The sequence below is a fragment of the Protopterus annectens genome, chromosome 1.part0 (assembly GCF_019279795.1).
Source record: "Protopterus annectens isolate FY-2018-M chromosome 1.part0, PAN1.0, whole genome shotgun sequence".
NCBI lineage: Eukaryota > Metazoa > Chordata > Ceratodontiformes > Protopteridae > Protopterus > Protopterus annectens.
The window spans coordinates 1684904232-1684930970 of NC_056725.1; positions in this window are offsets into that span (position 1 = coordinate 1684904232).

Sequence of the window (26739 nt, forward strand, 5' to 3'; positions counted from 1 at the left end):
TGTAAATCCTTCTGGTAGAAGATTTAAGGGAAGCTACTATAATATCCCTGACGGGATTTGAAATCATAGGAAGCCTGGCTAGGGACGGAAGTGGAGCAACCAAGCAGTGAGGTTGAGAGAATGAAGGGATTGGTGCAGCTGCCCCGACTGATGGATCCAGATGCCAAGGCTGCTCCAAGAGATAACGATATAGGAACGGAAACTATATCTGTCGAGGCCAATAAGGGGCAATGAGAATCATCTTGGCTCTCAAGGCGGTTGCTTTCTGAATTACCTGTGATATTAACGGAAGGGGTGGAAAGGCGTAAAGAAGTCCCCGAGGCCAATCGTGGACTAGAGCATCTCTGGGGGGATGGCCTGGCAGGGGGAAGAGAGTGAAGAAGTCAGGGCATTTGCTGCGATCTTTTTGCTACACCTCAAAACAGCAAGGAAGGCCCCACTTCTGAAAAACCTCTTCCGTCACAGATTGTTTGAGAGACCACTCGTGTGGCATGAGGATAGCTCTGCTCAACCTGTCCGCTATGATGTTGGATTTCCCGGGGATATGCGTTGCTATCAGAAACCGCTGAGAAGAGATCGCCCATTGCCAAAGTCTGAGAGCTTCTCGACACAGGGGATAGGACTTGGTTCCGCCCTGCTTGTTGATATACCACACTACGGACATATTGTCCATTCGGATTGCAATAGTCTTCAAGGGAAGAGAGTCTTGGAGGGCTTGCAACGTCAAAAGCACTGCTCTCATCTCCAGGACATTTATGTGCAGGTGGCATTCGAAAGGTTGCCATGTGCCGTGGACTGTCCTGCCCTGAAAATGCCCCCCCCACCCGATCAGGGAGGCGTCCGATGTGACCATGGCGACCGGAGAGGGGGGAATAAAGGGTCTGCCTTGATGGACTTGATGGGAGGTCATCCACCAAGAGAGATGATTTTTGCAAATTGGAGTTATCATGATCTTGTAGTGCATGGGGAGTTGTTGGAAAGACCATTGGGCGAAAAGCATCCACTGTAGAAGACACATGTAAAAACGGGCAAGAGGAAAAAGTGTGATGGCGGCCGCCATGAGCCCTAATACTTTCAGGACATACCTGGCCTGAATTCTGTCGCTCTGAAGCAGAACATTGACATGATTTTGGATATCTAAAATCCTTTGATCTGTTAGCTTTGCTGAAAGCTTCATGGTGTCCAAGTTGGCGCCTATAAAGGTAATAGATTGACAAGGCGACAAGGTAGACTTTTCGAAATTTATAGAGATTCCTAGCCCTCTGCAAATGTGGATGGTGTAATCTCTGGCTTGAAAAAGTTGATGCCTGGTGGTGGCGGTGAGGAGCCAGTTGTCTAGATATGGAAACACCTGGAATCCTTGACGCCTCAGGTGAGCCGTAACCGCTGCCATACATTTGGTGAACACTCTGGGGGCTGTAGTGAGACCAAAGGGCAGGGCTCTGAATTGGTAGTGACTGGCCCCCAGCCGGAAGCGGAGAAACCTCCTGGAGCGCCTGTGAATTTTGATGTGATAGTACGCGTCCTGAAGGTCCACAGAGCACATCCAATTGTCCTTGCCCAGGAAGGGTAGAATGGACTGTAGCGTGACCATCCGGAATCTTGTCTTTTTTACAAACTTGTTTAGTTTGCTGAGATCCAATATTGGTCTCCAGTCCCCTGTTTTTTTTGGTACCAAAAAGAACTTTGAGTAGACTCCGGATCCTATTTGGTCTGCTGGGACTGGCTGGATGGCCCTTTTTGCTAATAGCTTTGAAATTTCTAGCACTGCTTGTTCCCTTAGACTGGGTGGAACGTCTGGAAGGGATCCCTTTTGTTGAGTTGGGGTTTGGATAAAGGGAATTTTGTAACCCTCTAATATAACCGACTGTACCCATTTGTCTAAAGTAAGGGAGAGACAGGCTTTTGGGTACAGCGATAATCTTCCCCCAACTGCCTCCGAAGGTGGACAGTTGGGCAACATCTCAGGGATGTTGGAAGGGTTTGTCAGAGAGAGACTCTCTGTTACCCTGATTCTGCGGACCCCCTCTACCTCTTGGGTGGCGTCTGTTGTTGTTACCCCCTCTGCCTCTGGGGGTAAACTGACCTCTTGCGTCAGGCGTGACTCCTTGTGATTTGCGGAACCACATTTTTCCACCCTTTTGACCCTTAGGATATGGTCTGGAAGGGGTGGAGAAACAGACTCCTACGGCAGAAAGAGTCTTGCCATCTTGCTCACATCTGGTCAAGGTGTCTTTCACTTGAGGGCCGAACAACGTCGAATCAAAGGGGGAGTTAGTGAAGGACGCCTTGACGGGGTTTGCAAAATTACAAAGCTGCATCCAGGCGTGACGCCTTAAGGCCACACCTGTGCCTGCAGCCCTACTCGCTCCATCGGCTGCATAGGAAATGAGCCGCATGGAGGAGTTAACAATGGAGTTTAGGGTTCCCAGCTGTGAGTTGATTTTCTCTTGGGACCCAGCAGCTGACGGATCCTGTAAAACTTCACCCAACTCTTTGAGAACATCTCTCTGAAGGCGGGTGAAGTGACACAAGTAATTCAGCGACCGCATGGCAAAGGTCGCTGAAGAAAACATCCGCTTTCCGTACCTATCCATAGTCCTAGAATCCTTGTTAGGAGGATGGATAGGTACTGAAGGATCGGCTAGCACCATGGCAACAACCGGGACACCTTTTGTTAGAAATTGCCTATCCGCTGGAGCCGTAATAAATTTAGAAGGCCTCCGTGGGGTGGGTTCCACCGAATCCGGGGCCGTCCACGCCTTCCGTGCCACCACGTCCATAAGGGGGTCGAAAGACGGAGACACCCAGGAGGTGGAGGGTCGAGAACCAAACGCCTCCAGGTAAACAGACTTGTCCTCAGAAGGATTAAGGGAAGACCAGTTCCCCCTCTGTTTCAGGATTTCAAGGATGTCTGAGAAGGAGACATCCTCAGAGGGGGACCTTGGGGATCCTTCCGACTCATCCAAGTCGGTATCAGATGTAATGGACTCAGGGGAGTCCACATGCTTCCTCTTACATGTCCTCTTGCGCGGAGGTTCACCTGAAGGGTCAGGAGAAGCCTCGGAAAGAGGAAGATATTCCCAGTGGGGAAACCTGAGGCGCTGGGTCTCTGGGTCCGGGAGCAAGAGAGAGTGGGAAGAGACGTCAGCAGGCACTGTAGTGGGAGGAGCTGATGGAGCTGACTGTTGACCGTGCCCTGGGGCTAGTACACTCCTCATCACCTCGAAGGCTCCCCTATCAGATAGGCCAGAGGGCTCCCGCTCCGAAGAGATAGGAACCCCAGGCCGCACCGACAGGGACGGCTCCGAAGCCGATGTTGGGGCCGAGCTCATCAGCGCCGACGCTCTGAGAGGGAGAACGGGGTCAGACAAGGGTCCGATGCTACTCGCCCCCTCGGAGCCGGCGAGAGAGACCAGGTGCCCGGATCTCTCCAATGAAGGTATCAAGGAGGAGATCGGAGCAGAAGACGACGGAGCCAAAGGGGGAGGTATTGGCTCCGACGCTACAACAGTCACGGCTCCGAGGAGCTCCGGCTCCGAACTCTGAGGGAGAGTCGAAGGAGGAATAACAGGTAGAGTTGAAATAGCCACTGTCTGGTGAGACGGGCTATGAAGCATTTGGGCCAGTGCCTGAGATTTTAACAGTCTACTGACCACTCTCTTGAGGTCATGGTCGGAAAGCCAGGACGTCTGAGAAGAACGGCTCCGATGGCTCCGCTCCGAGAGCAAGGGCGACCCTGGAGCCGAATGGATCGATTCCAGAGATGGAGATCTGGATCTTTTTCTGGGGATGGATGGAGCCGAAGATATGTCGGCTCCAGCCGGAACCGACCGTGAAAGTAAAGGCTCAGCAGTATCGGCGCCGAGTGGAGCCGAAGTTGGAAGCTGCGGCACCGAAGCATCAGCTCCAGCAGGAACCGATGTTGCCACAGATGATGAGCCAGCAGCCGAAGGCTTAGGACTCGGAGCCGACGGTTTTGCTGGCTTCGAGGGCTTCCCCGGCACGGACTTAGGTGGGGAGCCCTCGGGCTTTAATAAGCCCCTTAATATTAATTTGTTCCTGCGCTCCTGCAAGACTCTTGGGCTGAATGCATGGCACACCGAACAAGAGTCCTGCAGGTGCAGGGGTCCCAGGCAGTAAACACAAGAAGTGTGACCGTCTGTCAGAGACATCTTCTGACAGCACGAGTCACACTTCTTGAAGCCCGAGACCTTTGTGTCCTTCGACATAGTATTGTCGAAGAAAAGGCACAAGTAAAAAAACACACACACACACACACACACACACACACACACACACACACACACACCCAAACCAAGCAAACTAGTTAAACAGGGATACACAAGCGCACCACAGACACAGCAGAGAATCCCTGACAGGAACAGGAAAGGAGTAGGCCTAAGGCCTAAAGTAGAGGGAGGGATTAAAATGGATAAAAGGGGAAAAAAATTTAGCACTAACGGGAAAAGGGGTGTATATAACTGTTCGCTAACTAAAACAAAGAGAGGGAGTGGGAAGGCTAAGTTTCAAAGGTGACTTTGAAATAAAGAAATCCCAACACTTACCAAGAGCCGGTAAAACGCACCTCGTCAGCAAAGCGGCAAACGAGATCTGGGTAGTTATCCCCTAGCATCATGGGATATAGGGTTGCCTCGAGCCGGTAAAATTAGCTCTCAAGCTTTAGTAAGTGGCCGAGTCGGAGCCAAGGTTCGGCTCCGAAACCATCCAGCAAGAATGGAGGCGAGATTGACAACTTAACATCCACTGTTACCTAGGCCAGAAAGGGAGTCACCACAATGATCTTTGGGGGATTCCTTCTGGATCTTTAGAATTACCTTGGATATTAATGGAAAAACATAACAGGAAAATTCCTGTCAAAAGAAAAGAAAAGGCATCCATCTTCCAAGAGATCTTGCATAGAGTCCTGGAGCAGAATCTTGCCAACTGATTATTTAGAAAGAAGGCAAATGGGTCTACTAGAGGAATCCCTCGTCGATGGATCAGATCTTAGAACACCTTCTGATCTAGTTTGCATATGTGAGGGTTTGCCCAGTCCTGCTCAGCCTATCAGAATGAAGCATGCCTGTAAAGTGAGATTCTGCTGTGAAGCTATATCCCAAGCGAACATGGCTAGTTTGAAAAGGGGGTACAACCTGGTTGTCCCCTGCTTGTAGATGTACCACATGTCCATCGTACTGCCTGTAGTAACAAAGTCCCAAGACCAAAGATGATTCAGAAAGTGGAATGCCTTGATCTAAGCATGTAACTCTTATATTTACGTACTTGCGTTGGTTTTTGGTGTCCCACACATCTTGCACTTTTATTACTCCTGAAACTATTCCCCAAGCAAAGTTCAAAGTGTATGTGATGACTGACTGCTTTGGAACAGGGAAGAAGAGAGGCCTGGATTTAAGGGTCTCATCCCCACCAAGTGAATTCTCTTCTGACAAAACCCAGCACTGGGATTAGAAAGAGAAGGGGTGTTGGTGCTTCAACCAAAGAGACTCCAGATACTACTGTATATCTTTCTCATATGGAGTCTCGTCAGGGTTATCAAGATAATAACAGAAGCCATGAGACCCAAAATTCTGACGTATTCCCCTGCATTGACTGCAGTCTGAGTGGAAAACCCTAGCAAGAGATCAAAATATAGATCTATATTTCCCTTTGAAAGAAAAGTTCTTTGAACTGAAGTGTTTAGCTGACATCCCAGGAACACAATCCTGTGTGCAAGAGTTAAGAAAGACTTTTGAATTTTCCCTTGGAATCCCAACTTGTATAAGACATCTCTTACCCAAGACAGAGATTCCTGTCACTTTTGAAAAAGACTCTGCAAAGATAAGGAAGTCATCTAAATATGGAAAAATGTGAATACCCTGTAGCCTGCAATGAGCTAGGACTGCAGCAAGACACTGTGAACATTCTTGGTGCAGTGAATAGTCTAAAGGGTAAGGCAGAAAACTGAATGTGATCCAGACACAGGAAACCTTTTGAAACATCTGAAGTCTGGATGAATATGGATGTAATAAGCATCTTTTAAATCTAGTGTTACCAGGAAACCTGAATGAGGAATAGGAGGTAACAGATTGTAAAGGGAAATAATTTTGAACTGGGGCACTATCACAAACAGATTTAGGAAAAAAAGACCCAGAACTGGTCTCCAAACCATTTTCTTTCTTTTACACTAAAAAGATCCTTGAACAAAAACTCTTCCTCCCCATCTGGGAGCAGGAACTGGTTCTATCACTCCCTGGGACAGTATGTGATAAAGAGCAGGTCTGGAGGATAAGGAATTACCCCTAGAAAGAAAGAATTTCCTCCCATTGCCATCTGTAAACTTGGTAAATGATTTCCAGAAATCATTTGTCAGAAATTATCTGTTGCCAAAGAGAAAAGTAGAGATGCAGACTTTATGAAAGGGCGGGAGGGTGGTAACAAGGTCTCTTAAATAGTCATTCTGACCTGTTGGACTGTCCTTGGTTATGAGAAGTGCCAGAATTCTATCTGGAACCCCTTGCCATTTCTTCTTAAAAAATAAGTTATGTACTCACCACAACATTCCATCTGAGTTGTTGCTTTTCATTTGTTTTCAACCTGAAGGACTCGGATCCAGCATGGATCCGAATTGGCCGCATACTCCAGTATCAGATCCAAAGTCCAAGCCCCATAAAGCCCCTGTCTCCCTGCTCCCCTCAGATCGAGTTTGTTGCAGAAAAATAGCAGCATTCCCAAGTGCACCATATGCCTATAAAAATGGCACTACCAAGGAAAGGCTTATGAAGGGAAAATTATTGCCAAGATAGAGGGACTAGGACTCCTCCATCCGTTCCACTACACAAGGCAGGGGGAAGGAGGGAGGGACGGTTGAAGACAAATGAAAAGCAACAACTGAGATGGAATGTTATGGTGAATACATAACTTATTTATCTGAAGTTTTCATTTGCTCTTCAACCTGTGGGACAGAGTCTCCAGCTACCAATCAACCCTGGATGGTCCTCATGGAAGGATATTCCAGAGCACGGCTGAGCCAAATGATGCGCTGCCTATGGAAAGAAGATCCAGTTTATAATGGCAGATAAACATGTGAGATGAAGCCCAGGAAGCCACAGAGCAAATATAATCTAAGGAGACCCTAGACCAGAAGGCCGCAGATGTAGCAAAAGACCTGGTAGAATGCACCCAGAAATGTCTGGGTTTTAGGGAGGCTGGCATAATAGTTAAGGTGTTTATCTTACAGATGCAAGGTGCAAGATTTGATACTCAAGTGGGATAATTGGCTAGGCATAAAATGGCTCAGAAGGGCAGTTAGCCTAGTACTAACTTATGAACTTCAACTACCCCTCCATTAACTGGGAAAACTACTCATGTACCAATACACTTGCCCAACGTTTCCTGGAATTCATTAATTCCAATACCTTGGACCAGCTCGTTCTTACCCCCACTAAAGGTAGCAACATCCTTGACCTGGTCATTACTAAAATGGGCAACCACTGCTCTACACAATTAGTCAACTCCTCCCTAGATAGATCCCACCACAAACTAATCACCTTGGAAATCCATATCCCCCCACCCCCACCCCCCTTAAAGGTAACTACCATGAAAAACATCTCCAAAGCTAACTTTGGGCTCCTAAAAACAAAGGTGGCTAACTTCACAGCACCCATGCAAAAAAAGAATAGTTGCATGACCACCGAATCATACATCAATGCACTGTACGAACACGTACACAAATGCATGGATCTCGCCATACCCAATAGAACCAAGACGCTCTCCTCCAAAATAAAGGAAGCCAAATTGGTGGTCCCCTACCATAAACAAACTCTACAACAGAAGGAGGAAACGGATACAGAATAAGGTGAAGTCCCAAGACTGGAAAAACTGCCTTATCAGCCTCAACAAAAATTTGAGATCCCTCATCAAATCCTCTAAAGCTAGCTATGAAAACAGAATTACAGCAGATAGTAAAGACAACCACAATGCCTTATGTAGTTATGTAAAGAATCTCTATGGCAATACTCAGATTTGCTGTGAGCTACTGCACAATGGTACCTCCTATACCAAGCCAACAGATATTGCCAATATACTGGCTGACAGATTCAGTGCCAACTTCACCCCCCACCCCCACCCCCAAAGGACCAATCACAATATCAGTATATTGACAGGCACCCAGTATTACTGCTGCACAGGTTAAAACAGCACTATCCAAGGCCAAGAATACAACTTCTATGGGACCGGACAATATCCCTGGCTGTGTTCTACACGAACTACAGAGTGAACTGGCACCTCACCTGTGTGCCCTGTTCAATCACAGCCTCACCTCAGGCTTTGTCCCTACTGAATGGCGCACTGCTAGAGTCATCTCTCTCCACAAAAGAAGAGCGACTACAGACCCTGGGAAATACTGCCCCATTAACCTGATGAGTCTGATATGCAAAGCTGTGGAACGCATCATCATGGACCTAATAAACAAGGATATAGGGAATCTCCAAACTATGGATCCCACACAGTTTGGTTTTGTGAAGGGTAGATCATGTCTGCTTAACTTGGTCGACTTCTTTGAGTCAGTCACCAGAGCTGTGGATGAAGGCAAGGTGGTTCATATAGCCTACCTTGATCTGGCCAAGGCCTTTGATACTATTCCCCACTCAGGAATCATAGAAAAACTCACTAAGCTAGGCATCAACCCCTGTATCACTAGGTGGGTTGCAAACTGGCTCACAGATAGAACCCACTGTGTGAAAGTAGCTGACTCCAACCAAGTCAGACTGCCGACTAGTCATGAGTGGAGTCCCACAGGGTTCGGTCCTAGGTCCTCTCCTGTTTGGTATCTACTTCTCTGAAGTCCAGGCCAACACGAAGGGACTCTGGCTGACAAAGTTCGCAGACGATTGCAAGTTGGGAGCTATTATTAACTCCATAAGTGATGTTGACATCCTACAGAATGGCCTCACTGAGACCAATTACTGGTGTCAGAACCATGGCCTTAAGCTCAATGCCAAAAAATGTGTCATCATCCCCTTTGGGAAAAACCCGGTTCCCATGAATTACCACATCAATGGTAGTCCACTGAACACAGAAAGCGTTACAAGAGATCTGGGAACACAGGTTGACAGCAACCTCTCTTTTGACCACCACATTGTCACTGTGGTCAGAGAGTCCTTCTATGTGGCACATCTCATTGTTAAGGGTGTTGCATCCAGGAAGAAAGAGAACACTGTCTCCCTCTACTCTTCCCTCATTAGGCCAATCATCGAGTACAATGCCCCATTTGGCATGCATCTCACTAGACACCTGCAACAACTGGAGAGGCCGCAAAAGTACCTCACAAAGAGGATCCTAGGCCTTAAACACTTGTCCTACATGGACAGACTCAACCTCCAACTATTCTCTGTCTCATATCGTCTATTTAGAGGCGATCTCTGCTTGACTTACAAAGCCATGTTTGACCCAGCTCTGTTAGAAATGCTACATCTAAAGAAATCCCAATCCCTCTGCACCACACACTCCACAGACCTCAACCTCATTACCACAATCAACAGAAAACACTGGAGGGACAGGTTCATAACAGAGAGACTGCCCATGCTATGGAATAGACTTCCCATACATGTCAAGCAGAGCACCTCACGGACCCTCTTCAAGAGAAATCTTGATGAGTGGATGGGAAATAGAAAATTCACCCCGGGGATAACTTCAGTGGCTCTACCTGACAAAGGCACTGGGAACTAAGGTTGGATGGCACAATGCCAGGGTAATCATATGTCTAGGCTTGTAAAGGCCCCAGGGCCATTAGCCTAGTACACACCTATGAACCTATGAGATAACCCTTTGGCTTGATAGGTCAAGGAAATGTATACAAAAATCCATCGAACAACAGTGACTTTAGAAACAGGCTTACCTAAGAAAGGATTGGAAAAGGACACAGAGTTGGTCCAACTTATGAAATGATTTTGCTGTATGTAAATAAATGTGTAGCTGCCTGTGAACATCAAGCAAGTGCACTTTGTACTCTCCTTTATTCTGGAAATTTGAAAAGAATTACCTGGTTAATATTAGACTTGGATTCCACTTTGGGTTGAAAGGATGGATTGGTTTGTAGAGACTGTAGAGACACTCTATCCTTATGGAAGACCATATAAGGGGGGGTTTGATAGACAAGGTTTGAATCTCAGAAACTGTCTTGGCTGAAGTAATCACTACCAAAAAAGCAGTCTTCCAAGACAGAAACTGCAAATCAACTGTGACTGCTGGCACGAATGGATGAGAGACCAAGGCCTGCAACACAAAGGTAAGATCCCAAGGGGGCGTTGGGTCCCTAATCGGGGCCATAAGAAAGGTACCTTTCAAAAAGGCCTTACAAAGCTTAGAGGCTGCCAATGATGCCACATATTCACCAATGTGAAAGTTAGAAATTGCTGACAGTTGCACCTTAACTGTAGAGAACCTAGCTCCATTATTAAAAATGTCTGCCAAAACTTCCAAAATGGCCAAGACTGGTGCAGTGAAAGGATCCTAGTCATGTTGAGAAGCCCAGATCGAGAAGCACTTCCATTTACTCGAATAAACCTTCCTGGTAGATTTGTGAGCTGCTACCATGATCCACTTAACAGGGGAAAACAACCCAGGATTCCTAGCTATTACGGGAACTGGAGCAGCCAAGCCTTGAGCTTCAGGCTAAGTCTGGGTGAGGCATCCCTGAGGGATGTGTAATCAAATCCAGAACCAGATCTAGCGTCCAAGGGGGACACCTAACATGAGACCACAGAGTGGGGAACCAAACTTGGCAAGGCCAGAAGGGGGCAATGAAGATCACTGAACTCCCCAGCCATCAAGATTTCTGAAAGAACTTGGTAATTAGAGGGAGCACAGGATAAGCATACAGTAGACTGGAGGGCCAAGCATGAACTAGAGTATCTCTGGGGGACTCCCCCGGAGGGGTTTTAGAGTGAAATACTCACTGCACTTCACATTGGAAGGAGAGGTGAAGAGATTGCAGCAAGGCTGACCCCACTTTAGAAAGATCCTTTTCGCTACTGAAGGACTCACAGACCACTTGTAAGGCATCAGAATAGACCTGCTGAGCCTGTCGTCAAAAATGTTGGACCTCCCTGGAATGTGCATTGCTACCAGACAACGTCCGGAGATCGCCCATTCCCACAATTTCATGGCTTCATGACAAAGGGGGTACTATCTAGTCCCCCCCCGTTTGTTGATGTACCAGACTACCAACATATTGTCCATCTGGATGGCAATAGTCCCCAGAGGAAGAAAGTTATGGACAGCCTGCAACGCCAAAAGCACTGCCCACATCTCCAGGACACTGATATGCAAATTGGGCTCCAGGGATGACCACGTGCCTTGGACCGTCCTTCCCATGCAATACCTCCTGACCCAAGCAGGGAGGCATCATTCATCACCATAATCGGGGCAGAGGGAATAACAAACGGACAATCCTGGAGGAGATCCAGGGATTGGAGCGACCAACAAAGGGTGTCCTTGCAAACACTGGATAGGTGAACAAGGTGTGACAATGTAAGGTCTAGCAAAGACCATTGAAAGGTTGAAGTCCATTGCAGAACTCTCATATGAAGATGTGCAGTTGGGACGAAAGTGATTGTGGCCGCCATGAATCCCAACGCCCAAAGAACTAAACCTGCCAGGAGAAGGTTGGCTTGAAGAATATAAAGCACATGATGACAGAGTGATAAGAGTCTGTCTTGAGGTAGAAACACCCTGCCCTGGGTAGTAAACATCAGAGCTCCTATGAAGTCCAGTAGCTGCATAGGTGCCAGTTGAGAATTGTTTAGGTTTATGGTTATAACCAGTAAACAGGCAATGTGAAGTAAATGGTCCCTGGACTGAATCAGTCGATGCCTGGAGGGAGAGGACAGGAGCCAATCATCCAGGTAGGGAAAGACCTAAAAACCCCTGCAGCCACAGGTGAGCAGCCACTACTGCCATCACTTTATTGAACACCCAGGGGGGGGGGGGTGAGCCCAAAGAGGAGCACTCTGAACTGAAAGTGGTTGGCTCCCAGTCAGAAGCGTAGGAACTTCCAGGAGTGCCTGTCCATCTTGACATGGTGGTACACATCCTGAGGTCCACTGAGCACATCCATTCACCTGCAGGAAGGGCAGAATGGATTGAAAGGTGAGCATTTGGAACTTCATCTTGGCAACTAATGGGTTCAGGGTTGAAAGATCCAGAATGGTTTTTAAGTCCCCAGTTTTCTTTGACACCAAAAAAAACAGAAATAAATGCTGGATCTGGACTGGTCTAGGGGGACCAGCTGGATAACTCGTTTTTTGAGCAGCCTGGCAATTTCTGTGGCTGCCTCCTCCTGTTGACCGAGTGGCACGTCTGGGAGGTGTCTGGGTGGAACTGAGAGATGAAGAAAGGGAATCTAATATCCTCTGGATATGATCTGCAGAACCCAATGATCATTTGTTATTGATTCCCAGGCTGTTGGGTGCAGAGATAATCGCCCCACCCCCGACTGCCTCCAGAGACGAGCAGTCGGCAACCCCTCAGGGCTACTGGAAGCATCTGTCCGGAAAGGAATCCAGAGATCCTTGATTTTTCGGACCCCATCTGCCACGAGGGTGGCATCTATCGTATTCCCCTCTGCCTCTAGGGGAAGGCGAATCCTGAGCATCTTGGGAAGAGCCTTGAGACTTCCGAAACCACATCTTCCATACCCCATTTTGATTCCTAGAGAAGGATCGTTGTGGGGTCAAGCAGATCCCGACGGTAGACAAGGTCTTCCTGTCTTTCTCGCTCTGGACTAAGGTGTCACAAACTGCTTTCCTAAACAAGGTGGAACCATCATAGGGGTCGCTCATGAAAGATGCCTTGAAGGACTCTGAAAAAGCACAAAACCAGAGTCAGGCATGTCGCCTAATGGCCACTCTTGTTACGACAGCCCTAGAGGCACCCTTGGTAGCATGTGACAGGAGCCTCATAGACATACTGGAGATGGACGCAAGGGTGGCCATGCAAGAAGAAAAAGCCTTCTCTGCTGAAATGGACCCTGGGGAAGACTCAGCGACCTCTTTAACCAGGTCCCTCTGCAGTCTGATTACATATGCCAGATAATTCGGTGCACATACGTAGGGCAAAGGTGGCCGAAGCACAGGCCCACTTCCCAAAATTATCTATCGCCAGAGACTCCCTGTCTGGAGGATGAACTGAAGACCTCTCCTGCACAAGCTCTTTTTTGGTGGCCGCTGCAACCACCATGGCATTGACCGGGGACTCCTTGGACCAGTGTTGTCTGTCTGAAGGAGAACTGAGTACCCTTGTTCAGGTGCCTGGGGATAGGCTCAACCGTATCTGGTTCCTTCCATGCCCTAGAAGAAATCAGGTCCACTACAGGATCAGCGGGAGGGGACACCCAGGAGGTAGGGGGTCCTGTACCAAATGCCTCCAGGAATACCAACTCGTCTGGGTTGGTATTCTGCGTTGCCAAAAGATTTCCATGATGTCTCCAAAGGAGACATCCTCCAGGGGTGATTGAAGGGAACCTTCCCATTCCTCCATTTCGGTATCCTCCATGAGGGACTCCGGTAGGGAGTCCAAGTGTCTCCTCTTGCACATGCATTTCCAAGGGGAAATTCCGGGAAGGACTTGGAAAGTTCAGTGAGTTCCCATGAGGGGACAACCTGGAGCGAAGTGGCAACAGGCTGTCCCTGAGGGGGCAAGATGGCAGACTCTGGGCCAGAAGAGGAGGAAACCAGGATGGACTCCAAGGAGGAAAGCGTCAAGAGTCTCAAAGGAGCCAAAATGTTCCCTATCCACCACCTCGAATGCAGACGGCGAGCGGATCCTAGAGGTTGGCAAGGTCAAGGACGGATCTGCTGCCCCCTGTGTCAAGGGGGGTGCTGGAACCAAGCCTCCTGGCACTGAAGCTCTGATAGGGAGGGCCGACTCTGAAAGCCTCTAAGATGACACCATCCCCTCGGACCAGACACCTAGACTATGGCTCCATGAGTCGGTCGGCTCTGAAAACTTCAGAGCCGAACCACTCAGGGCAACTGTCTGTGAAGTACCAAGACCCATCGGCGCAGACCCCTCGACACCTGGAAACCTCGGACCAGATGACTCCGAAACTGGAGGCCAGATCACAGGAGGAGTAATGGGGAGAAAAATGGACTGCATGCTCCCAGCCCCAAAGGGGGAAGAAGCAGGCAAGACTCGCAACTGAATCTGGGCCCGAATACAACTTTTGCATCATTCTGTCCACCTTGGCTTCAAACTGGCTCCAAGAGGACCAGATGGAAGAAGCCACTGACCCAGGCCTGGTGTGGCATTGAGGGGAGGCAGAGAGGGGGAACCGAGCCCAGGAAGTCTCCGGCTCCGGTGAAAAATGAGGCAAATGGAGCAGTGGAGAGCTCCAGGTCGGATCCAGTCGGGACTTGGTAGGGGGCTTGGCCCAGGAAGAGCAGTCAGCGGACCACTTCCTAGTCTGATCCCGCTCCTTGGTTCGAGCCTTCATCCCGTCCCTGAGCTTCTTGGTTGGAGGTTGAGTCCCAGAAGCCGAGGAGGAGGAAGAAGCAGAGGCCTCAGAAGGAGATGGAAGAATCAGTTTGTTCCTCCTGTCGATCAAAGTGTGGGGGTTGAAGCCCACGCAGATTGAGCAGGAGGAATCCAGGTGAGGTACACCCAGAGAGACTACGCACAGAGTGTGGCATTCAGACGTGGGAAGCTTATGGCCACACTCAGCACATTTCCTAAAGCCCGGCTTGGGGGTACCGGCCATGGCAACAGGAAAGAAGCACAACAGACACACACACACTCACCACAAGGAAAGGAAATAGAGGTTTTTTGTTTTGTTTTTTTTTAACCAAAGCTGAGCTCACAGAAATAGGGTAGAGCAAAAAAAGGATAAGGCAAAAATATACCTAAAAAAAGGAGAAGAAAAAGCAAAAATTTAACCACTTACTGCTAAATGGAGCTTGGAATTAAGGAACCACGCTGCTGTTCTAACGAGCAGCAAACAAGATCTGAGGGGAGAAGGGAGACTGGGCATTTTAGGTAAGGAAGAAGCTTGGACTTTGCATCTGATGCTGGAGTATGCAGCTGAGTTGGATCCATGCTGGATCCAAGTCCCTCAGGTTGAAGAGCAAATGAAAACAACAACTTCAGATCAACTGTTTACCTGCATTTTGTTGAAACTGTTTTTTTTTTATTTTTTATTTTGCCAAAACTGGATGAGGGGTTAGAAAATCCCTTAGAAAACTTGAAAACGAAGGCTATACAATTTTAGGAATTCTTCCTGTATTAGCTCACCCCTTTCATCACACTTTTAGGTCATCTCTGCAGCATGGTGGGGAGAACTAAATTATCCAAAATGAGAACTTAAAATCTCATTTCTAACATCCAGGAGGTTCTGAGAACACAGCCTTGCAAAGATCCTCAAAACAATACCAGTGGCCATAGCCCTGGAAAAAGTATTAACTGTGTCACACACACATACACACACACACACACACACACACTATAAACAATGAGTACTGACTTGTACAATAGAAAAAACTAAATTATTTAAAGCAGATTTTTCCACACAAGAAGAAACTCCAGACAAAACCCTCCTCATACTTTCACATTTAGTCAGAACAAACTTTAACATGAGAGCCTGACAACTCAGAACTCTGAAAATCAAAGTTGAGAAGCATACACCCCCCCCAACTTAATAATCATCCCATCCTTATCAGAAAGAGTAGGATTGGAATTAACTAACTGTTTAGCAGCAATAAGATTAACTAAAGCAGTAGCTGCTGCGTCAGGTTTGGGAACAGTGTATAAAAACTTAAGACTGAGGAACTTTATACATCCTATCTGCATTTTTACAAGAAGATTTCAGGCAGTAACACACATATCCTCCAAAGCTGACAGAAATGGAGGAATGGTAAAAGGTTCTGGAAATTCTTCAACAGCTCTTAGTCTTTTCTGAGTGACTAAGAAACCTTAGTATTCTTCCACTGAGAACACTGGCACATTCTAGAAACAGTCTCAGAGAACGAGACCCTCAGACTCCCCCCCCCCCCCATCCCCAGCAAGGAAGAAGCAGAAACTGAGCATCTCCTCAGAGTCTGAATCAGAAATCTGAGGAGGAAACCCTGCATCTATCCCTTCAACCTCCTGTCCAGATTCAAAATCTTGAATCTCTTTAGGAATGGAGATATCCCTTTCTCTTTTAATAAAAAACACTTTACAAGGAGAATTAACAGCCTGTATTAAATCCTGAGTCAGACCTAGTAAACTTCTCCTGTCTAAGGAAATCTGAGAAGAAGTAAACACATGGTTAGTTTTCTGTTTCTTTTTGACAGGAAAAATGGGGTCAACCATGTTATTAATGTCAGCAGCAGCTTCCCCAGAGATAGGGCAAAACATTCTGACAAAGCAGGGAAGCCTTTCTTGTTCCCTCTTCCAGGATGGGTAAGAGAGGCTCTCTTGTGCACGGAGGGGACCCAACAGCTGCAGAGGATGTGACTAACCCCCAGTCTGTACTGGCTGCAGGTGATATACCAGAGGAATCTGATGAACAGAATGAGTGGTTTGAATTACATCTAATGGCCACAGCAGAGTTACCCACCTTTGGCTCAAGCAGATTGCTGGCCTACTGTGATGGCAAAGGCTAAGTGCTTAACTTTTTCATTTTCTTTTTATGGCTGGAAGAAGGACTGACCATTGGACCGATGGACTGTCCCATGATCAAGGTGAAAATGGTACTCTTTCCCAGGGAAAATAAGCAGGGAATGCCTGCAAAAATTAAAAGACTAAAAGTCACTTTTTTCACACACAAACACAGTAAAAAGCACTTTAAAACACTCTTCTAGCCCCCAAAAGTAAAGCAAATACAACTTATCCGCAGAAAAGATGTTTTTTTTAATTACTTTAACCAATTTTTAAACTGACATGGAAAAAAGGGCTCTCGTTTAAAATTACAGTAGTCTCATGACAATCCTTGAAAACACAAACTCCTAGTTTGAATATAACTTTCTTGAAGAGGTAGGTATTAATAATATGCAAGTATTATAAAATGGACATTTTTTCACCCCAAAGGGGAATTATCTGCCCAGCAAAAGAGGAGCACAAGCCGAACATTGATCTTCAAAAGCCTTAGAGGAGTGTACTATTTGGTGGCAGAAAAGATCTAAAGGGCATGGCACCCAAGTCTTTTTAGTTAGCTCAGCTCAAACTGCCCGATAGTTTGGGCATGTGGAAGGTGCCCTGAAGCTTTGGAAGCTGGTCAGCTGTTATATCCTTGGCAGGATGTAACTCATACAGCTAAGACTACTGCATAAATGGTCATTACGATGAACATCTGCTGTTGCCTGGGCCAAAAGGGAGTCACCAGCACAATCTCTGAGCAGTCCTTCTGGATCTTTACACTGATATCCAGCGTTCTTCTAAAGGACAGAAAACTATAGAGGAACACTCCTGTCCATGGAAATGAGAAGTCATCTGTCTTCCAGGCTTGTTTGCAAGGAGTCCTACAGCACAGCTTCTTTAGTTGTATGTTCTGAGAGGAGGGAAACAGATCTGCTTGAGGTGTTCCCACAGTTCTGTAAGTTCTTGGAAGACCCAGGATGAAGTTTCCAGCTATGAAGGGCTCTTCTGGTCTTGCTTAGATTGTCTGCTACAAATTTGTGCTCTGAAAATGTATGAAGCCTAAAGAGTCAACCAGAGAGGAGCTGCTACCTCCCAGGCAACCACAGCAAGCCTTCAATGGGAGTAAGATCTGGCACCACCCTGTTGGTTTATGCACCAAATCAAAGTGGTATCGTCTGTGAAAACTTATAAAGGTCCTGGAGACAAGAGATAATTAGAGCTTTCAAAGCTTTTATTATTGCCATCATCTGTTTGACAATTATGTGCTTTTGTCTGTTGAGTTTCCTCTACAGATCTTGCACTTTCTCACCTTTGGAAACTGCTCCCCATGCCAGGTCTGAAGCATCTGTTGTGACAGACTAAACAGGACGCTGAAAAGGGAATTAAAGACCTGAATTCCAAGGGAAATGGTTTACTCACCATAGAAGTGTCCTCCTTACAAGCTCCAATATAGGGAACTGAAAAAAATAAAGGGTGTAGATGCTGAGTCCAGCCTGATCAGAGGTACCACTGGATCTTTTCCATGGTAAGTCTGGCCAAGGCAATCATAAGAATCACAGAAGTCATGTACCCCCAAAATCCTGGAACTATCCCTGATAGACGCCTGTTTTTTGACTGGAAAACTCAGGAAGAATGGCTGGAATCTCTCTCCTTTGTCGGGAAGAAAAGCTCTTCCCAGAGCAGAATTTAACAGATGTCACAGGGAAATAATTCTGTGAGAAAGGAGTAGAGAAGACTTCTGCAAGTTCACGTGAAAATACAGAGTAGAAGATTCTAAACACTTGCTAAGGATTTTTGATAAGTGGAAAGAGTTTGCAAACATAAGACAACTGTCCAAATAAGGAAAAATGTGAATGCCTTGAAGTATGCAATAAGCAATTACTGAAGCTAGACACTATGTAAATACCTACGGAGCAGTTGATATTCTAAAGAGTAAGGCAGAGAACTGATAACGTGAGCCAGTAACAGAAAATCTTGTCTTGTTTTTAAACATCTTTACTAAATTATCACAAGATATAAGCACACATACATTCAGATACAGAAACTGGTAAGAAACATCTGAAATCCTTGATAATAGAAATGTGATGCCAGTAATTTTTTAAGTCTAATCTTACCATGAAAACTAGAAAAGACACCAGAGTTAGCAGAGCCTGAAAGGATAACATTTTGAACTTTGAGACCTTGACATAAAGGCTGAAAAATGAGATACCTAGCACAGGCCACCAGGTCCCTTCTTTTTCTGACACCAGAAAAATCCTAGAATTAAACCCTTTGCTCAAGTGGAAGGCAAGCGCTGGATCCATTACTCCCCCGAGATAACATTTTTTTTTTCTGAACTGAAGAGAGAGAAGAGGAATAATTGGTTTACTGGGCAAGGAGGAATCACCTGGAAAGGAGAGAGGGATTCCCATTGCTAAGGCTATCCCTGTTGAAGGACTCTGAGAACCCATTTGTCTGAAATCTGCTGCAACAAAGGAAGATGTAGGCTCAGGAAGAGAGGGAGAGCTGTATATGTGTGGGTGTGTGTGTATGTGGGGGGGGGGGGACCTGAACAGGCCAACAGTGAAGTTGAATGTTTGGACTCTTCTTGATTTTTAAAGGTTTTCCCTTTCTTTTTTGAGCCTACTTGCCACTGCTTATTAAAATTCTGTTTGGCAACAGGTTGCTGCTTGAATTGCCTTTTGAAAATGGGAGCACAACATTCTCCTTGCAATCCCCACTATTCTGATTGAAAATCATAGTCAGGAAGTGAGAACTCTTTCTTTCCTGAAGCGGAAGTAGTTGAAATAAAAAAAGAAATTAATTCCCTAGCAAATTCCAGCATATCTTCCCAGTCCACAGACACAGGAGAAACCAAGGGTTTTTTTCTTGCTTTCTTTTCTTTTCCTTGGAAACTCCCTGGAAAAGGACCAATCTAAAAAGCAGGCGTACTTACCTGCTACTCAGTTTACCTTTCCAGGTATGCAATAGACTTCAAATGCCCTTCCTCCAAGACCAACAAGAGTAGTTCTCCCTCTTTATTCAAAAAAAATAAGTATTTATTAAATTATCACATATGACATAGGCAATCCTACATTTATATAAATAAAAAACAAAAATGACACCACCCTTATCCACAGAGGGCAGCCCTGTAGCCTCAGAGGATATGTCTATCCCCTGGTCCTTAGTGACTGTAGGTGCTACACTAGACATACCACAGAAAAACAATCAAGGAACCAAATCCGATCACAGCAGAGTTACCCATCAGTAGATGAAGCACATCCAAAGCTGACCTGATACCCAGACTCCCTGACAACTTTCTTCTTCTTGCGGTCAAGGGCTAAGGAAGAACCAAGGAGACCAGTCACTGTTCCATAAATTCAACTGAGAAAGAAGCACTGAAGATGGGTAGAAGAGTCTTGGAAAATCAGTAAATCTTATAACAACAAAAAAGTAGTTCTGAGGAAAGAAACACACTGATGGTCCCTAAAACGACAAAATTCTACCCCAACACACAATCTACATGAATATATAGAAAACCATGTCAACAAAAAAAGATTTGTGTATTTATCATAACTTGGCATCTGTGTTATCCTACGTCATCATTCATCACCATAGGGTCTAGGATCTAATATCAGATCAGAGCCAACAACATACTACAGACGGATCCAAGGCTCTAGCTCCTTCCTCTCCCTACCCTCTAACCCCCCCAGATCAAGTTTGCTGTCGTGTTCCTAAAGACCACTCCTGCAAGACTGGAAGGAAAACACTCCAACTTCGTCCATGATCCACAAGTTAGGGGGATGGAGGGAGGGAAAAATGTGATAAATGATGACGTAGGATAAAAAGAAGTTATGTACTCACCATAACGTTCCATGTGAGTTGTTCCATCTCACCTTCATTCTTCACTGATGGGTTCAGAGCTGATCCTCGGCTCCGACACGGCTGACTAGCAATCTCAAAGTTCTCCAGTAGCTCGAGACCTAACCACTTATCCCACAATGCACTGCTGGAATTACCTCAGATCTTGTTTGCTGCGTACCATATAGAAGAATAAGAAGTTATGTTCTTACCATAACGTTCCATGTTAGTTGTCTTCTTCTCGCCTTCTTTCTTGCTGGATGGGTTCGGAGCCGATCCTCGGTTCCGACTCGGCCTATAGTATAGCTCGAGAGCTATTTTTACCGGCTCGAGGCAGCCCTATAGCCCACAATACCATGTGCTAACTCCCCAGATCTCGTTTGGAAGCTAAGACATAGTATAAATATATATATATATTATTATAATCCTCATTTGCAAGTACGGAATCCCTGCTAGTAACACTTAGGATACGGGGAAACCGTAACATGTTGTATCTCCAGAAATGGAAGGACTCAGAGACCTCAAGTCTGTCCAGGCTAGAGGGCAGGAGGAAGGGACGCAAGAAAGAAGCCGAGAAGAAGACAACTAACATGGAACGGTATGGTAAGAACATAACTTCTTAATGTTAAGTTGTCATTCTCGCCTTCATTCTTGCTGGATGGGACAGCGTCCCTAGCACCTTAGTCCTGGGTGGCTCAATGGAACAGACTCCTGAGTACAGTGGAACCAAAGTCAGCTCTATTTCTGGAGGCTATATCAAGTTTGTAATGGGCAATAAAGGTATGTTGGGAAGCCCATGTAGCTGCTGCACATATGGCATCTAATGATAACCTTGCTTGAAAGGCCGTTGATGTTGATAGTGCCCTGGTTGAATGAGCCTTAGGCCTAGACGGAAGTTGTCTGTGTCTCAACTCATAGACAAAGGTAATAATAGATGTCAACCATCTGGAAAGAGTAACCTTTGATACTGGAAGCCCTTTCTTTCCTGCAGCATAAGAGAGAAAGAGCTGGTCTGACATTCTGAGTTGTTTTGTCCTGTCTAGATAATACCGTAGTTGGCGATGAACATCCAATGAATGTAATTTCTGTTCAGCCCTGTTGGAATAGTCTGGGAAGAAGACAGGCAAGTCAATGGAGTGGTTTAGATTTGCTTCAGAGGACACTTTCGGTAGGAAGGAAGGGTTTGTTCTGAGAGTTACCCTGTCTTTGTGAAAGACCAAATAAGGGGGACGGACAGACACGGCTTGAAGTTCTGATACCCTTCTGGCAGATGTTATGGCTACTAAAAACAGAGTTTTCCAAGAAAGAAGCTTGAGGGAGCAAGAAGCTGCAGGTTCAAAAGGAGGAAGAATCAATGAGGTTAGAACTAAATTCAAATCCCATTGTGGGGGCGGATCCTTAACTGGAGGTCTAAGCAAAAAGATGCCCTTGAGAAAGGCTTTACAGAGTTTGTGGGACATAATATTTGCTTCTGAGAGCCCCACATGAAAATTAGCAATGGCCGCTAATTGTACCCCGATAGTGGCTGGCGATGACCCTGAATGAAAGAGTTCCGCCAGAAAGTCTAGAACCTTATGAATGGGTGCATGGAAAGGATCTAAGGACCTAGCTTGTGCCCAGAGCGAAAAACGCTTCCATTTACTCGCATATGTCTTCCTAGTATTGGACTTATGGGAAGCCAGAATGATATCACGAACAGGAGGAGAAATAAGGGGAAGCCTGGCTATGGCTGGAAGTGGAGCAACCAAGCTGTGAGGGTGAGGGAATGAAGAGACTGATGCAGCTTGCCCGTGAGATGGGTCAACAGATCCGGAAGGGGTTCCAGATGGCAAGGCTGTTCCAGTAGGTAACTGTGCAGGAACGGAAACCATACTTGTCGAGGCCAAAACGGAGCAATGAGGATCATTTTGGATCTCAATGCGGTTGCTTTCTGAATCATGTGGGAATCAATGTGAATTGTGGGATCAATGGTAAGGGAGGAAAGGCATATAGAAGACCCCGGGGCCAATCGTGAACAAGAGCGTCTCTGGGGGGATGGCCTGGTGGAGGAAAGAGTGTGAAGAAGTCGAGGCACTTGCTGTTTTGAGGAGTTACAAAAAGATCGCAGCAAGGCTGGCCCCACTTCTGAAATATTCTGTCTGCTACCGCTTTATTTAGAGACCACTCGTGAGGCACGAGGATAGTTCTGCTCAACCTGTCCGCTATGACGTTGGACTTCCTGGGGATGTGCGTTGCTATCAGAAACCGTTGAGAGGAAATCGCCCATTGCCAAAGTCTGAGTGCTTCTCGACATAGGGGGTAGGACTTTGTTCCGCCCTGCTTGTGTATGTACCACACCACAGACATATTGTCCGTTTGAATTGCTATCGTGCCTGTGGGAAGAGAGCTCTGAAGGGCTTGCAACGTTAAAAGCACCGCCCTCATCTCCAGGACATTTATGTGCAGGTGGCGTTCTAATTGTTGCCATGTGCCCTGGACCGTCCTGCCCTGATAATGCCCCCCCCACCCGATCAGGGAGGCATCCGTTGTCACTGTGGCAACTGGGGGGGGGGGGGACAAAGGGTCTGCCCTGAAAAAGCTGAGGGGAAACCATCCACCAGGAGAGATGATTCTTGCATGATGGGGTTATCAAGATGTTGTGAGTCATTGGGAGCTGTTGAAAGGACCACTGAGAAAACAGCATCCACTGGAGGAGCCTCATGTGGAAGCGGGCTAATGGGAGTAGAAGAATCGCCGCTGCCATGAGGTCCAACGCTTTCAATACTAGCTTGACTTGAACTCTGTTGGGCTGAAACAGGGACTGAACATTCCACCTTATGTCTATCACTCTCTGAGGTGGTAATGTTGCAGACATTTCTGTGGTGTTTAATACAGCGCCTATAAAGTTTATACATGGACAAGGCGACAAGGAGGATTTTGCAAAATTTATCGAAATACCTAGATTGTTGCAAAGTTGAATAGTGTAATCCCTGGCCATTATAAGATGCTGCTTGGTGGTAGCGGAAATGAGCCAGTCGTCTAGATATGGAAACTCCTGGAATCCTTTTTGTCTCAGGTGAGCCATGACCACTGCCAAGCATTTGGTGAACACCCGGGGGGCTGTGGTGAGACCAAAGGGCAGGGTTCTGAATTGATAATGATTGGCTCCCAGCCGGAAGCGGAGAAACCTCCTGGAGCGCCTGTGTATCTTTATATGATAGTACGCGTCCTGGAGGTCTAAAGAGCACATCCAGTTGTCTCTGCCCAAAAAGGGTAGAATGGACTGCAGTGTTACCATCCAAAATTTTGTCTTTTGTACAGAGTTGTTCAATCTGCTGAGGTCCAAAATGGGTCTCCAGTCTCCAGTCTTTTTTGGTACCAAAAAGAATCTGGAGTAGATTCCGGATCCTAGCTGATCTGCTGGGACTGCCTGGATGACTCTTTTTTTCTAACAGCTTTTTTATTTCTAGCTGTGCCTGACCCCTTTGTGCGGGTGGTACGTCTGGTAGGGGTCTTGGTGGTTGTACCGGAAGGGAATTTTGTAACCCCCGGATATGATCTTCTGTACCCATGTGTCTTGGGAGAGGGATTGCCAGGCTTCCTGGTACAGGGATAATCTTCCCCCGACTGCCTCCGAAGGCGGACAGTCAGGCAGCTTCTCAGGGATGCTGAAAGGGTTGGTCAGGGAAAGATTCCCTGGAACCCTGGTTCTGTGGACCCCCTCTGCCCCTGGGGCGGCGTCTGTTATTATTCCCCCCTCTGCCTCTGGGGGGAAATTCACCACGTGCGGCATGCGCGACTTCCTGTGGTTTGCGAAACCACATCTTTCCACCCCTCTGTCCCTTAGGATAAGGTCTAGAAGGTGTGGAAAAATGGACTCCCATGGCAGATAGAGTCTTACCATCTTGCTCGCATCTGGTGAGGGTATTCTTCACCTGGGGTCCAAACAATTCTGAACCATCAAAGGGGGTGTTGGTGAAGGACGCCTTGAAGGGATCGGCAAAGTTACAGAGTCGCATTCAAGCGTGACGTCTCAACGCAACACCTGTGCCTGCGGCCCTACTCGCTCCATCGGCTGCATAGGAGATAAGCCGCATGGAGGAGTTAACAATGGAGTTCAGGGTGGCCAGCTGGGAGTTCATCTTGTCCTGATACCACGCAGCAGAAGGATCCTGTACAGTTTCACCCAGTTCTTTGAGCAAGTCTCTCTGAAGGCGGGTGAAATGACATAAATAGTTCAGTGACCGCATAGTAAAGGTCGCTGAAGCAAATGTCTGCTTGCCGTACCTGTCCATGGTCCTGGACTCTGTTAGGAGGATGAACAGGTACAGAAGGATCAGCCAATTCCTTCTTAGTGGCTGCTGCTACCACCATAGCATCAACTGAAACACCTTTGGTGAGAAAGGATTTGTCCTCTGGTGCAGAAATAAATTTAGAGGGCCTCCTAGGGGTAGGTTTCATTGAATCAGGAGCTGCCCACGCCTTTCTAGCCACTACCTCCATTAGTGGGTCAAAAGGGGGAAGACACCCAGGAGGTGGTAGGGCGAGATCCAAAAGCGTCAAGGTAAACAGACTCGTCCTCGGAGAGTTTGAGAGTGGACCAATTTCCTCTCTGTTTTAGGATCTCTAGGATGTCTGATTGGTAGGACGAGATCCAAAAGCGTCAAGGTAAACAGACTCGTCCTCGGAGAGTTTGAGAGTGGACCAATTTCCTCTCTGTTTTAGGATCTCTAGGATGTCTGAAAAAAAGACATCCTCAGAGGGGGATCTGGGGGAACCCTCCGACTCATCCAAGTCGGTGTCCGACGTGACAGACTTGGGGGAGTCTATGTGCTTCCTCTTGCACTTGCTTTTCCTAGGGGGTTCCCCTGAAACTTCAGGGGAGCCCTCGGAAGAGGAGGAGACACCCAAAGTGGGTACCCTACGCTTTGGATCTCTGCTGTCAGATGTAGGAGGATGGCCAGAGACCGTAACAGGCACTGTAGAGGGAGGAGCTGCAGAACTTAACCTTGGAGTGGACACTGGGTCCAGCACGCTCCTCATCACCACGAAGGCTCCCCTATCAGGTACCAAAGGTAGTCCTGGCTCCGAAGAGACCCGAACCGCCCCCGGCACCGACAGAGAAGGCTCCAAGAATGATGTTGGGGCCGAACTAACCAGAGCCGAAGCTCTGAGAGGGAGAGCGGGGTCGGACAAGGGTCCGATGCCACTCACCCCCTCGGAGCCGACAATGGAGTCCCGGCGCCCAGACCTCTCCACGGACGGAACCAATGAAGAGGTCGGAGCCAACGACACTGGAGCAGAAGGTGGGAGTATCGGCTCAGACGTGGGCAAGGTTACGGTTCCGACAAACTCCGGCTCCGAACTCGAGGTGTGAGTGGGAGGAGGAATCGATAGCGGTACCGAAGGAGCCACAGTCTGGTGAGATGGGCTCTGGAGCATCTGGGCTAGTGCCTGAGATTTTATGAGCCTACTGACCACCCTCTCGATGTCGTGGTCGGAGAGCCTGGATGACCTAGATGAGTGAGTCCTATGACTCCGCTCCGATAGGAGAGGGGATCTCGGAGCCGATCGGACGGATTCTAGTGAGGGGGATCTAGAGCGCTTGCGCGCTGCGGTCGGCTCAGATGCTGGTTTCGGAGCGGATACCACTTTGCCTGCCTCGGATCCGATTGGAACCGATGTCAGAGCCATCTTGATAACGCCGGCCCTCGACTCAGAAGCTGGAGCCGAGGGTTTGGCGGTTTTTGAAGACTTCCCCGAGCCAGACTTGGACGGGGAGTCATCGGGCTTTAACAAGCTCCTTAAAATGAGCTTATTACGCCTCTCCTGCAGGACTCTTGAACTAAACCCGTGACAGACAGAACAAGAGTCCTGCAGGTGTAAAGGCCCTAAGCAATAGACACAAGAAGTGTGACCGTCTGTCAGAGACATTTTTTGACAGCACGAGTCACACTTCTTGAATCCCGAGACCTTAGTGTCTTTGGACATAGTCCTAACAGTAAACACAGTCAGTCCACACACACACTCAACTTAAAATTAGAAAAGTTAAGGGAACTGACTAAACCCACACACAGACACTAAGTGGTGGGGAAAACTAAGGAAAAGCCCGTAGGCCCAAAGATAAAAATTAACTAAATAAGGGTAGAAGGGCTACAAAAAGGGTTGTGTGAATAAAACCATTAGTAGGGACCTAACCAAGGGTAACTAACTGGAAAAACTACCTGAAAATTAGTTTAAGAGAAGAATTCTCTTTACTGACCTGAGCCGATAAGAAAAGACAACCTCGCAGCGAAGCGGCAAACG